Source organism: Chiloscyllium plagiosum, chromosome 12 (assembly GCF_004010195.1).
Source record: "Chiloscyllium plagiosum isolate BGI_BamShark_2017 chromosome 12, ASM401019v2, whole genome shotgun sequence".
In the NCBI taxonomy this organism is placed as follows: domain Eukaryota; kingdom Metazoa; phylum Chordata; class Chondrichthyes; order Orectolobiformes; family Hemiscylliidae; genus Chiloscyllium; species Chiloscyllium plagiosum.
Window position 1 is genome coordinate 34,992,166 of NC_057721.1, and position 12,272 is coordinate 35,004,437.

Below are 12,272 nucleotides of genomic sequence, written 5' to 3' on the forward strand. Positions count from 1 at the left end.
TAAAAGGGTGTTTGCTTATTGGAACTGTTGTGTGTATTCAGAACAGCATAATTAAGTCTGGCTGGATAGGTTGAGTTCTGTAGAATATTTTGTAGAATAGTTCTTTATTCTGTTCTTCATGTTTCACTGTGTAATGTTGTGAATATTTTTTTTTGTCTGTTTTAAAATCTAGTAGTCAACTGATGAAGGAGCAGCATTCTGAAAGCTAGTGCTTCCAAATAAATCTGTTGGACTATAACCTGGTGTTGTGTGATTTTTAACTCAGTAGTCAACCTAGCTATCTTACTCCGGGTAATTTTCACTGTACACTTTCCAAAACAAATTGTAAAGTTAGGTCAAGGCTGACTGCTTAAGAATGTTTTGTGTAGTCTGGCCTAGTCCCTAACAGATTGGTGGCTCTTTGTGTGATTTTAAACAGCGAGTGGTAGGTGCTAGTGTCTTTATTTTGGGTGTTGGTTTGGCTGGGTAGAGAAAGCTTGGGACTGTAATGGTTCTTTCAGTCACCAAAAGTTTTCTGGATGTGGATATGGTGACTTCGGAGGTTTTGCAAAAAGTGAATAAAACCAAGTTGCAAGAATTAGCAGAGAAGCTGGAATTGGAACTGCCCGCTTCTGTGAGGAAAGGAGGGATAATTATAGCAGTAGCTCAGCATTTAAACTTGCTGGAGAAACCATCAGAATCTATAGAGATGGCAAGAATTGAATTGCAAATGAAGCAGCTCGAGTTGTAGGTGAGAGATAAGGAGAGGGCAGCAGAAATGAAACAGTTTGAATTATGATTAAAAGCAGAAGAAAGGGAAAAAGAGAGAGCAGCAGAACAGAGAGAAAAACAGAGTGCGTTTGAACTTCAAAAATTGACACTTTGAAAGGAAAATCAGCTTAAAATGCTAGAGATAAAGGCTGAGGGTAGGCTCAGTGTGGAAGTAGTGCGAACTCATGTGGAAGAGCAGAGAATTAAAACAGCAAGGTTAGCAGCTGAAGTGGCTGATGATTATGAGCTGGTCCATAAAACTCAAGTTTGGCTGTTTGGCTTCCAGAATCAATTTCAGTCCATGAGGGATAGACATTGGGGCAAAGAGAAATCCTCAAATGGAAAGGGAATGGTAGATCTCAGCGATGATCATATGGATAATTTACCACATGGTAAAAAGGAAACCCATGAGGGGGACGAAGTGGTTAAAAAGCTCCGGTGTTTTCATTGTAATAAAGTGGGCCACACAAAATTACAGTGTTGTTGGGCTAGAAGAAAACCAGATGAAGGAAAACCAGACAAGCCTAGAAGTTTTGTTAGACTGGTAACAAAAAGCACAAGACAAGTTAGACAACTGCCTTAGAGTGTACAAGATGATCAGAGGTTGATTAAGGAGGAAGTGCCAGATCTGCTTAAAAAACAAGAGTAAAGTTTATTCACATAGACCAGGAGTAATAGGTAAGGAGGTTACAATAGTAAGGGACACAGGATCCTTTCTGTCTGCAACGCTAAAGGGTGAGGAGATATGTACTCCTGAGGGACTATTGTCAGAAAAGGTACTGGTAACAGGAATTCATGGTGACACAAAATGTGCTCAATTATGTAAAGTGAGGCAAGAGAGTCTAGAGAAGAGTGGAGAATTTGTGGTAGAAAAACTGAACAAACTCTCAGCTCCAGTAATACAATTTGTCCTTGTAAATGATATAGATGATTCACTGGTAGGCGTGCTGCCTACTCTGGTTGAAAAGCCAGTGGAGATGCAGGCAACTGAAGACATGAAGAATGTTTTTCCAGGAATTTTCTTGATTGTGTGATCACAAGGAGAGATCAAAAGGTATAGGTAAGGAAGCTGATGTAGTGTTATCCGAAAGTTCTTTGATCAGATTAGTGGAACAGAGAAGGAAAAAATAGGTAAAATGCCAGTATGTTTAGCTCTGCTAAGCTGATTGAAATACAGCAGAAAGAAGAGTTAAAACAGTTACATCAAAAGGCATATACTGAGAAAGAAAGTGAATGCATTCCTGTGTGTTATTACTTAACAAATGATGTCCTAATGAGGAAATGGAGACAATCACACATTCAAGCAGATGAGAAATGGGCAGAAATTCATCATATTGTTTTGCCGGTATGTCGTAGAAAGGAGATGCTTCGAGTGGTGCATGAGCTATGACTTGGAGGTGACTTAGGGGTAAGGAAAACACAGGCTAAAATACAAAGACATTTTTACTGGCCTGGACTACACAAGGAGGTAGCTGAATTTTGCCAGACGTGTCATACGTGTCAGGTAATCAGAAAACCACAGGCAGTAATAAAACCTGTACCTTTAATACCTATTCCAGCATTTAAGGAACCTTTTGCAAGAGTCTTGATTGATTGCATAGGTCCCCTACTTCAAACAAAAAGTAGGAATAAATTTACTGACAATAATGAATATGTTGACTAGATTTCCAGAGGCAATCCCATTACACAACATCACAGCTAAAAGGGTCATAGAAAAATTACTTCAATTTTTTACTAGATACGGACTACCAATAGAGATCCAGTCAGATCAAGGATCAAACTTCACATCCTTCATCAAGGAGGTTACAGATATATTGGGAATAAAGCAATTCAAATCTACTGCGTACCATCTGGAATCATATAGAGCGCTAGAGAGATGGCATTAGACACTGAAGATCATGTTAAGGGCTTATGGTCAGGATTATCCAAGATTGGGATAAGTGAGTTCCGAACGTACTTTTTGTGATCAGAGATGCACCGAATGAATCGACCAAATTCAGTCCATTTGAATTAATTTTTGGGCATGAAGTAAGAGGACCATTAAAGTTGATTGAGGAGAAATTAATAAGGCAGATTTCAGAGACCACCCATTTGGACTATGTGTCAAATTTTAGGGAATGATTAAATAGAGTTGGCTAGACAGCATTTAAAAATATCACAGCATACATTGAAACAGGAAGTGGATAAGAAATCACAAATTTGCAATTTTTGCAATTGGGGATAAGGTATTGTTGTTACTTCCAGTAACAGGTGAGCCTTTAAAAGCAAGGTTTAGTGGACCTTATCAAATTGTGAAGAAATTGAGTGGGGTGAAGTACTTGATACAGACTCCAGGTAGGAAGAAGTCTCACAGAATATGCTCAAAAGATATTTTGATAGGGAAGGAAAGCAAGAGGAGAATGTGTTAATGATGACAGCACAGAAGGAAGAGCCAAGTTCAGAGGATTCTGAATTGGAGATTCCTCAAATCAAATTGGACAATGAGGAAGTTGTCAAAAATTGGGATAAATTATTGACAAAGGAAATGTTGTCAAGGATGTAGAAATTCTCAGCTCAGCACAGTCACCCTGGAAGGGTTTATAAGGGTCAATAAGACTGTTTTTATTTTCTGGACTGGTAGAATATTGTCTTTCTTTGCTGAGTTTTGTCTCTCTGACAGTTATTCTGACTCAGCTTCAGAATTTTCTCCTCCTACTCCTTGGAGATTTCCTCTCTCTCTCCTGCATCACCTGCTCAGCCAACATATACCTCCTTTGAAGACTGAAGTTGAGTGTATCTCACCATAATGATGCAGAAGACCCTGACTGGGCATGGCACCACGTGACTGGTCTAAGTATCAGAACCTCATCTTCAGAAGGCCTACGGTGTGTTCTACCATGGCTCCAGTCTAAGTGCGGGTACTGTTGTATTTCTCCTCGATGGCAGTCTGAGGATTTTTGAGATGAATCCTTAAGCAGGTGTGAAAAGAATATTTCTTGTCACCCAGCAACAAACCTTGTACGGGCCAATGCTGTTGAAGGAGGCTAGCACGTATCATTGACCCAGGACACAGGTTGCATCATTTGCCTGGATATCTAGCACAGGATATCCTTCAAAATATTGCTGTGGTCACAACTAGCTTTAACATACAGAGAGTAAAAGCTTTTTTCTGTATACAACACTGCAGGTTAATGATAGGGCACTCTGATTGCTATATGGGTATAACTGATTGCACCTTGAACCTACACAAAACCAGCAATGGCTGAGATTCCTAATGCCCAGTTTATCTAACTCACCACAACAAGGTGGCAGTAAATGAATTAGTGGAGTCTGGCAAAGGCAGCATCAGTGACATACTGGATGCCCTTATGAGTAGGAGGACAGTGAAATGCTGCAGACATCTTCAGCATCTCCCTAAAATGATCTGCTGTTAATAAAATGAAAAGAGTGGTTACCTTTAGGGTTACCCAGTCTTTGTGACCACAGACCCATCCAGCAGCTAGCAGAGGTGTAATATACGGGCTTAAGAAATTCTGAGATGTCTTCCACACAGATTCTCATAAATTTACAAGATAGCAGCACTTAAGTCTCACAGACCAATCAGCAGTTTTTCTCGACTTCTAGGACTGAATGTGGTCTGATTGCTGGATTGAAACAGGTAATCTCCAGTCTTCCAGTCAATGAACAATCTGATTGATACTGTAAAAGATTTCATCAAATGTGAAATATTGATGCTTCATTTATTCAGCTAATAACTTAAATCTGAATTTCACTTAAAGCCATCGTCGGTCTCTATGGAGATTGTAACAGGATCCATGACAGAAACTAGCAAGCCTAGTAAATGTCATCTTTGAACTGAGGGATACCTGACTGATTTGCATTTGCAGTTTCTTCATGCTAATTCTTGAATCATGAGATATTTAGAAAATTCAAACCAAAGAAATATACTTTCCTTAATTACCTACGTTAAAACCATGAAAGTGGAACTCATCAAGTTCTGGGTCTTCTCTATCTGAAGCCCCAATATTATCTCTATTGCTATTTTTATTTTGACTAATATCACTAATTTGCTTCCCTTTACTTACCTCTAGGTCTCCTTGTGCCATTGTTATTTAGTCCCTTTTCCTTTCTTACTCTTTCTGTTGCTCTTTCTCTAATAGATTTGCTGTTGGTTTTGATGTCATATTCAAGTCATGCATTTATCAGATTCTTATTTTGAAGCTCCTTTTGCTTTTATGTAATCATTTTTTGACAGAATCTGCAGGCAGATATCAGATGAGGCAGCCAAACATGATCTCTGAACAAATCTAATTCACTCATTAAAAATACACAAATGGGAGAGAGGACACAGTTTTAAGGAATACATAATTTTCACAGAGAATAAGGAAAAAAAGCATAAGAAGCAATCAAAGCACTGAGTCAAGTAAAAAGTAAAAAAGTGACTATTCTTTAAGAAAACAAGCCTAGTAATGTTTTTGTTCAGCTTTACCATTCAGCACCAGTTAGCAATGGTTGCTATGCAACTACAACGTTATTCAGACACAGAGACTTTTTTATGTGGTCTCATTACAAGGTTGAGGTATCGGTGACTCAATTGAATGTTTGATGTGCAGGCCTGCTGTTGGCATATCTGTAGTTCATTATGAGATGCTAACACAAAACATCCTCAAAAGGGCTCAGCTTCAGACCATTCTGGCTCAAAATCTAGGTGGGTTGCATCCACTAAACTTGAAGTAAACTAATGATCATTTCTATGACTGATGTGACATTTTACATGTGCAAAGGAAGATGTTTATGATAGTTAAACAGCAATCATCTCAGCTCCAGGAAAATGCTGCAGTAGTTCCTCAGGGCAACATCTTTCAGCTACTCCATCATACAGTCAAAAGTAGAAATAACAGCAGAGCATTAATCTCCATTTGCAACTTCCTCGATAATAAAGCAATCTTTGACCACACAAAGCTTGACCTGAGCAACATTCATTAGTAAGTGTCAAGTAACAACCATTTCACACATGTAATAGGTACTGACCATCTCTAACAACACAGTGCAACCAACATTCCTTGAAAGTTTCTGGCTTCATTTATAGTTAAATCGTCAACAGCTTGGGGGCACCATTGACTATAACTTCATGTGGACCAGCTATGTTAGTACTGTGGCTACATTAGCAGGACAGAAGTTGTGAATTCTGCAGTAAGTGACTCTTGTCCCCAAAGCTCTTACCATCCACAAGAAAGAAGTCAGAAGTGTGATGGAGTATTCTCCACTTCTCTGGATGAGCTCAATACTAACAGCAGCAAAAAAGTTCAACTTCATCTACTTGGTATTCAACACATTCAGTGCCTTAAACATTCACTCTGTCTAGCATCAATACAATGTGAGTGCAATGTGTACAACCAACGAGGTGCAATATACAGAGGGACCTCAATTATCCGAATATCGATTATCCAAATTTCGGATTATCCGAAGCAGATTTCAAGGTGCCGCAAAAACATCAAAAAGATAAGTGTATTTAATTTACCTGTACTGAAGAACATGTGAAAACGCTGGCAAAAACAAAGAAACACAAGCGCCTCAAGCATTAGTGCCTGGATATATTTTAGGTAAGAGTTCTTACACAGCCCTTTGCAAAAGTCAGTGTTTTATAGGGTAGTCCCATCACTTTACTGGGCCGTTCATTAAAAAAAAGGCTGAGAATGTAAGCACATGCACGAGGCAGTGCTTCCCTCTTTCTATCATGAGGCTGAGTTCCCAGAAACTGACAAATGCTGTTGGGATTGTAGAAGCTGTTCGGGATCTTGTTTAATGCTGTCTTCACCACTCCTTGACAAATGGTAACTACTGCTACATTTTTAAACAGTTTTCTTGTGTTATTATTGCATTATTTAGTTTATCATGTGAATTGTGTCCTCTTGTGCTCAATACATTAAAATTATAGATTTAAATAAATTCTCCTTTAGAGCACAGCATTAGATCAGCGTGGCTTCCCTTGTTTAAGGTAAAATTGACTATCCAAATAATCAATTATTCAAATAAAATAGTGGCCACTCAACTCGTTCGGATAATCGAGGTTCCTCTGTAGTGAGATTCCAAGACTTGGTCAACAGTAGCTTGTCTAATGCCCGTAGCATTATACACCAAAAGGATAAGAATAACAGGCACATGAGAACAGCAACATTTTCAACTTCCTCACCAAATTACAAACCAGCCTTACTTGGAAATCAATTGCCAACCCTTCACTGGGTCAAAATCTTGGAACTCCCTCCCTAAGAGTTATGATAGTATCTTCAGATTGTAATGACTATTCAAAGGCACTTACGAATGGGAAATAAATTGTCTTTGCCAGTTCAGCCACACTCTATGTCTTAATTGTTTAATAATGCCCCTTTTTCCAGAATAAAGAAATCTTAATTAACCAGCAGAAGCCTAAAGTACACATCAACTGAGCATCGAGAAAATCAAGTATCTGAATGTGAGTCATTTGAGGGGCAGAGATGACCATAGTTTTGAAGAAAGTGGGGATGTAATCAGACAGGAGGTATATTAATGTTGTCAATTGATATAAGGATTGTAAATTTGGATGATCACAAGCCTAGATGGCTAAATAACAATTTTTTTTTAGAAGCTCATTCACAGAATGTGGGTGTTGCAAGCTAGACCGGCATTTATTGTCCATCCCTAATTACCCAGAGGGCAGTTAAGAGTCAACCACATTGCTGTGGGTCTAGAGTCAAATATAGGCCAGACCATCAACCATCATGCTTTGCAAACAGCTATTTGGTCCTGAAGATCCTCAATATAGTTCAGTCATAAATATTTGATGGACATGGGCCTTCACAATTCCCAACTGGTTTACCCAGGTCCAGCATACCTGTTGCATTGAATAATGCCTTGAAATCCTGCAGAAAAAGGAGAGGGTGGATCCTGTCAGCCTGATCCTGGCAGACTGCAAAAGACATTTGGCAGAATGCCTCATCACCAGAACTTTCCAACAAGCACCAGGATATTGCTTGGTGGTGGTGGGAAGGGCATTATCTGTGAGATCCTTCATGTATTCCCGGACTTTGTAAATCACTGCATGCTGCCCTCGAAGTGGCTGCAGAAGGATAGAGTCTGGCACACATCGACTGTTGGAGTGTGCTATTGGAGAGGAAGTCTGGAGAGAGATGCAGTGGTTCTTGTCGAAGTTCGTCCTGAGCAGCTCCGTGATGCCGGACTCTGTGATCTACCATCTGTTGCCCAGGATACACACTGAGACAAGCATCAACTGCACCTGGAAAGCCATCAACTCAGTGAAATACACCCTTTGGTCTGCCTGAAATTTGTTGGTCTTCCAGAACAAGGAGCAGACCTTGACCAAGTTCTGCACACTAGCACATCCCAAAGTTCAAGACTATGTGCTGATGGATGCACGAAAGCTGGGGTCTGCAGCTGTCAAAGTACAGTGCAGACAGAGCACCATCTAAGGTATTTCTGGTGAAGTTATTTGGGGGTTCGTTTAGTTATTGGAACTCCTGGTGCCTTAAATGTATGTGAATATAGTCTTGTACAAATAAGAAATGCTTTGGATTGTTTGATGGATTGAATCAAACTGAAATGTTTGTTTCTACATATGCCACTGTACAGAATAGAACTGCTTTAGAGCCTATGTGTATAAAGATTTTTCCTTAATCAAGTATATTTTTGAAATGAAACAAGTGACAAGGAAGGCATAAGTCTCTTCTCTTTGATGTATTACAACCATTAACTTATCTTGTTATTGAGGATCATTTTATTTGCTTTTCTTTTACCCTGAAAGCAATATATTTCTGTTGTAAAATATACAATTATTCCTTAAATGCTGGCAATTGCCTATTTAGCCATAACTTTTAACATAAACTATTACAGCAATATTCCCATCTTACTGTCATCATATTCTTTGTTTTGACACAAGACCCAAGTTCTGGACTGAACTTGATTACTTTCAAACTTAATATAAAATGCCAACAAATTGTGACCAATTTTCCCTAAAGGTTCCATTACAACAATATCATGAATTGGGTTTTGTTGTGATAGCAGTAAACATGGACTATTGGATTCTAATGTCCATCATGAGTTTTATACCTGAGACATTTCATGTACTTTTTTTTAAAAAGAACAAATACGGAGTTAAAATAGTTTCTGTGATCACCTGGTGACAGATTGAGACAAGTCTGGGAGACTAACGTAGAATAAACTAAACCTTTTGCCCTGAAATTACCCTTTTATCTGAAAAATATTGAATCCAGGCAACTGAGTTAAGTATCAACATACTCAGATCTGTATATCTTGTTTTAAATCACAACTGTATGATTTTATTTACATGTAGATATAAGGCTCACCAGCAAGTTATCTTGCTGGGAAAAACAATTAAACCAGAGTCAGAGTCAGAAATACACAGCCAACACCAATAGTTTTAAAATAATGCAAAGTGAACCATTTTATCTCTGTACAAGACCTTGGTTTGGTGCCAGAATACTGTGTTCCATTTTGACTATGTTACAGGCAATGAGTTATTGAGGCATTGTGAAGAGTGCAGAGAAGAATCAAAAGATGAGTTCTAATTCTAAATGCCAATTACCCAAATATCTGAAGAGCTCATGTCTGCATACTTCAAAAAATGAACACTCAATTAATGAATGGATTATGTTGTATTCATGTAGACCAAATCCTTTCAACTGGATAAATTCAAGAGGACCAAGCAGTCATGTTTACAAGTTAAATAAGGACAGAATATGTTCAATATCAGACAAATCTTCATTTCTGAGAAAATAGTGAGTATTGTCTCATTCACTAAATGCAGATTTGCAATTCTGATTCAAGATTGAGCTGACATAGTTTTGCATAGATCTTCTTGTGTGCATTTGTTTCACATTTTCATAAATTAGAATCTCTTATCTAGAAATTCAAACATGCTTGTGTTCGCTTTTCTGCCATGTAAAGTAAGTCCAATATGAAAATAGTGCACAGTCTGCATTACCCAAGCTGGAGGTGCCACAGATACTATATTAGTACGAACAGATAAAGGATGTCTGTTGTATACACATTTGCAGACAAATGTTACACAAGTTCCTTGTGCAGAACTAGAATTTCCTGAATTTGACAACTACAAGTCCAGCTATTTTCACAGAAAACCATATCATTAAACAAATGGTTACAGGCCACGTCAGAGAAGCTAAGTTCAGAAAAAAAAGAGCAGTTGAATGTAGGGCTGAATTATACTCAAGTACTTTTCCAAACCTTATGTCAACAAAGTCTGCAACACTAGACCCCAACTGCAGCCTAGAAACAACCCACACTCTGGTATCCAAAAGTGTTAATTGACCCTACTCCGTCCTAATTACCTCCAATCCAAAACGTTTAACTGACTAATATCAACTGCATTTTGGACCTAACCGCATGCTACTGCCACAATCCGACATGAAAACGGATGAAATGGCCACCATAACACCCAGATCTGAACATGCCACTTTACAAGTTATGAGAACATATTTCAATGTATGGATTTAACAGAAAATAATTTCCATGCCATAAATTAGAGTGCACACTAATCAAGAACTTAATTAAGATTTGAACTTCTTAATTAATCATATACAATATTGTAAAATGACAGTGTATGCAAAATTATTTTATTCAAGAACTTCTGATTGTTAAGCCATGCGAAGCATAATGTTCGAAATCTATATGGAATTGTTTGATATTTATTACATTTCACTTATTTTTTCTGTAAATGTATTTGTCATTGGGTTCCAACAATACTTAACTTGCAAATCAGTCTTGACATTATTTTCAATTTATATATATATTGACGTGATGATGCAACTTTTTCTAAGGAGAAAGAAGAATGTGAAAGATGCCCTTCAAGTCTATTGTCTACATTGTTACAAAGCTGGTCTTTTTTTTCTAAATACTGTTCCTTTTCTCAAGGATACTGTGTCCTTGATTTCTTTCCAGAGGAGTCATAAACCAGCTCCTGGTTCCAATTAGACTGGTTTGATACAGGGATTAAAAGTTATTGAGAGGCCTTTTTGTTTATATGTAAATGGATGAGACTTCAGGCCAAAGTGGTCATGATTTCAAAGTGGCCTGTATAATGAAAGGGGAGTGGTCAGCTCTTGAGCTGAGCAGTTCAGTCCAGAACTAGTTGGGAATTCAGCAGTGGATTGTGTGAACAGGCTCTCTCTCTTTCTGCCCTTCTAACTTCAACCTGTAAGCATCTGTTCCATTCTTTTTTACTGGGTTTTAAGGGTGTTTGTTTATTGGGACTGTTGTGTATATTCAGAACAGCACAATTAAGTCTAGTTTGGATGGACTGAGTTCTGTAGGGGTCCTTTATGTTTCATTATGTAATTTTAGGAATAAATTTTTGTCTGTTTTAAAATCTGGTAGTCAACCTTGCTAACTTACTCCTGGTAATTTTCACTGTCCACTTACTGAAACAATTTGCAAAGTTATGACATGGGCTGCCTGCTTAAGAATGTTTTGAGTGGTCTAGCATAGTTCATAACAGATTGGGGGCTCTTTGTGGGATTTTAAACAGCGAGTGGTAGGTGTTAGTATCTTTATTTTGGGTGCTGGTTTGGTTGAGTGTGAACTCATGGAGACATGCAGAGAGTCAAAACGGCAAGGTTAGCAGCTGAAGTGGCTGCTAATTATGAGCTGGTCCATCAAACTTGGTTCGGTTTCCAAAATCAATTCCAGTCCATGAGGGATAGAAACTGGGGCAAAGAGAAATCCTCACGAGGAAAGGGAAAGGCAGATCTCACTGAAGATCATAAGGAGAACTTACCACAGGGTAAAAAAAGAAACCCTTGAGGGGGACGAAGAATTTAAAAACCTCCAGTGTTTTCATTGTAGTAAAGAGGGCCACAGGAAATTACAGTGTTGGTGAGCTCGGAGAAAGCCAGATGTAGGAAAACCAGACAAGCCTGGAAGTTTTATTGGACTAGTAACAAAAAGCACAAGGGAAGTTAGACAAGTGCCTCAGAGTGTACAAGATGATCAGAGGTTGATTAGAGTGGAAGTGCCAGATCTGCTTAAAAAATATACATGCAAGGGTAAACTTTATTCACAAAGACCAGGTGTAGCAGGTGAAGACGTTACAATATTAAGGGACAGAGGATCCTCTCAGTCTGTAATGCTGAAGGGTGAGGAGATATGTACTCCTGAGGTACTGGCCAGAAAAGGTACTGGTAACAGGAATTCATGGTGACACAAAATGTGCTCAATTATGTAAAGTGAGGCAAGAGAGTCTAGAGAAGAGTGGAGAATTTGTGGTAGAAAAACTGAACAAACTCTCAGCTCCAGTAATACAATTTGTTCTTGTAAATGATATAGATGATTCACTGGTAGGCGTGCTGCCTACTCTGGTTGAAAAGCCAGTGGAGATGCAGGCAACTGAAGACATGAAGAATGTTTTTCCAGGAATTTTCTTGATTGTGTGATCACAAGGAGAGATCAAAAGGTATAGGTAAGGAAGCTGATGTAGTGTGGTAAGAAAGCTGATGTAGTGTTATCCGAAAGTT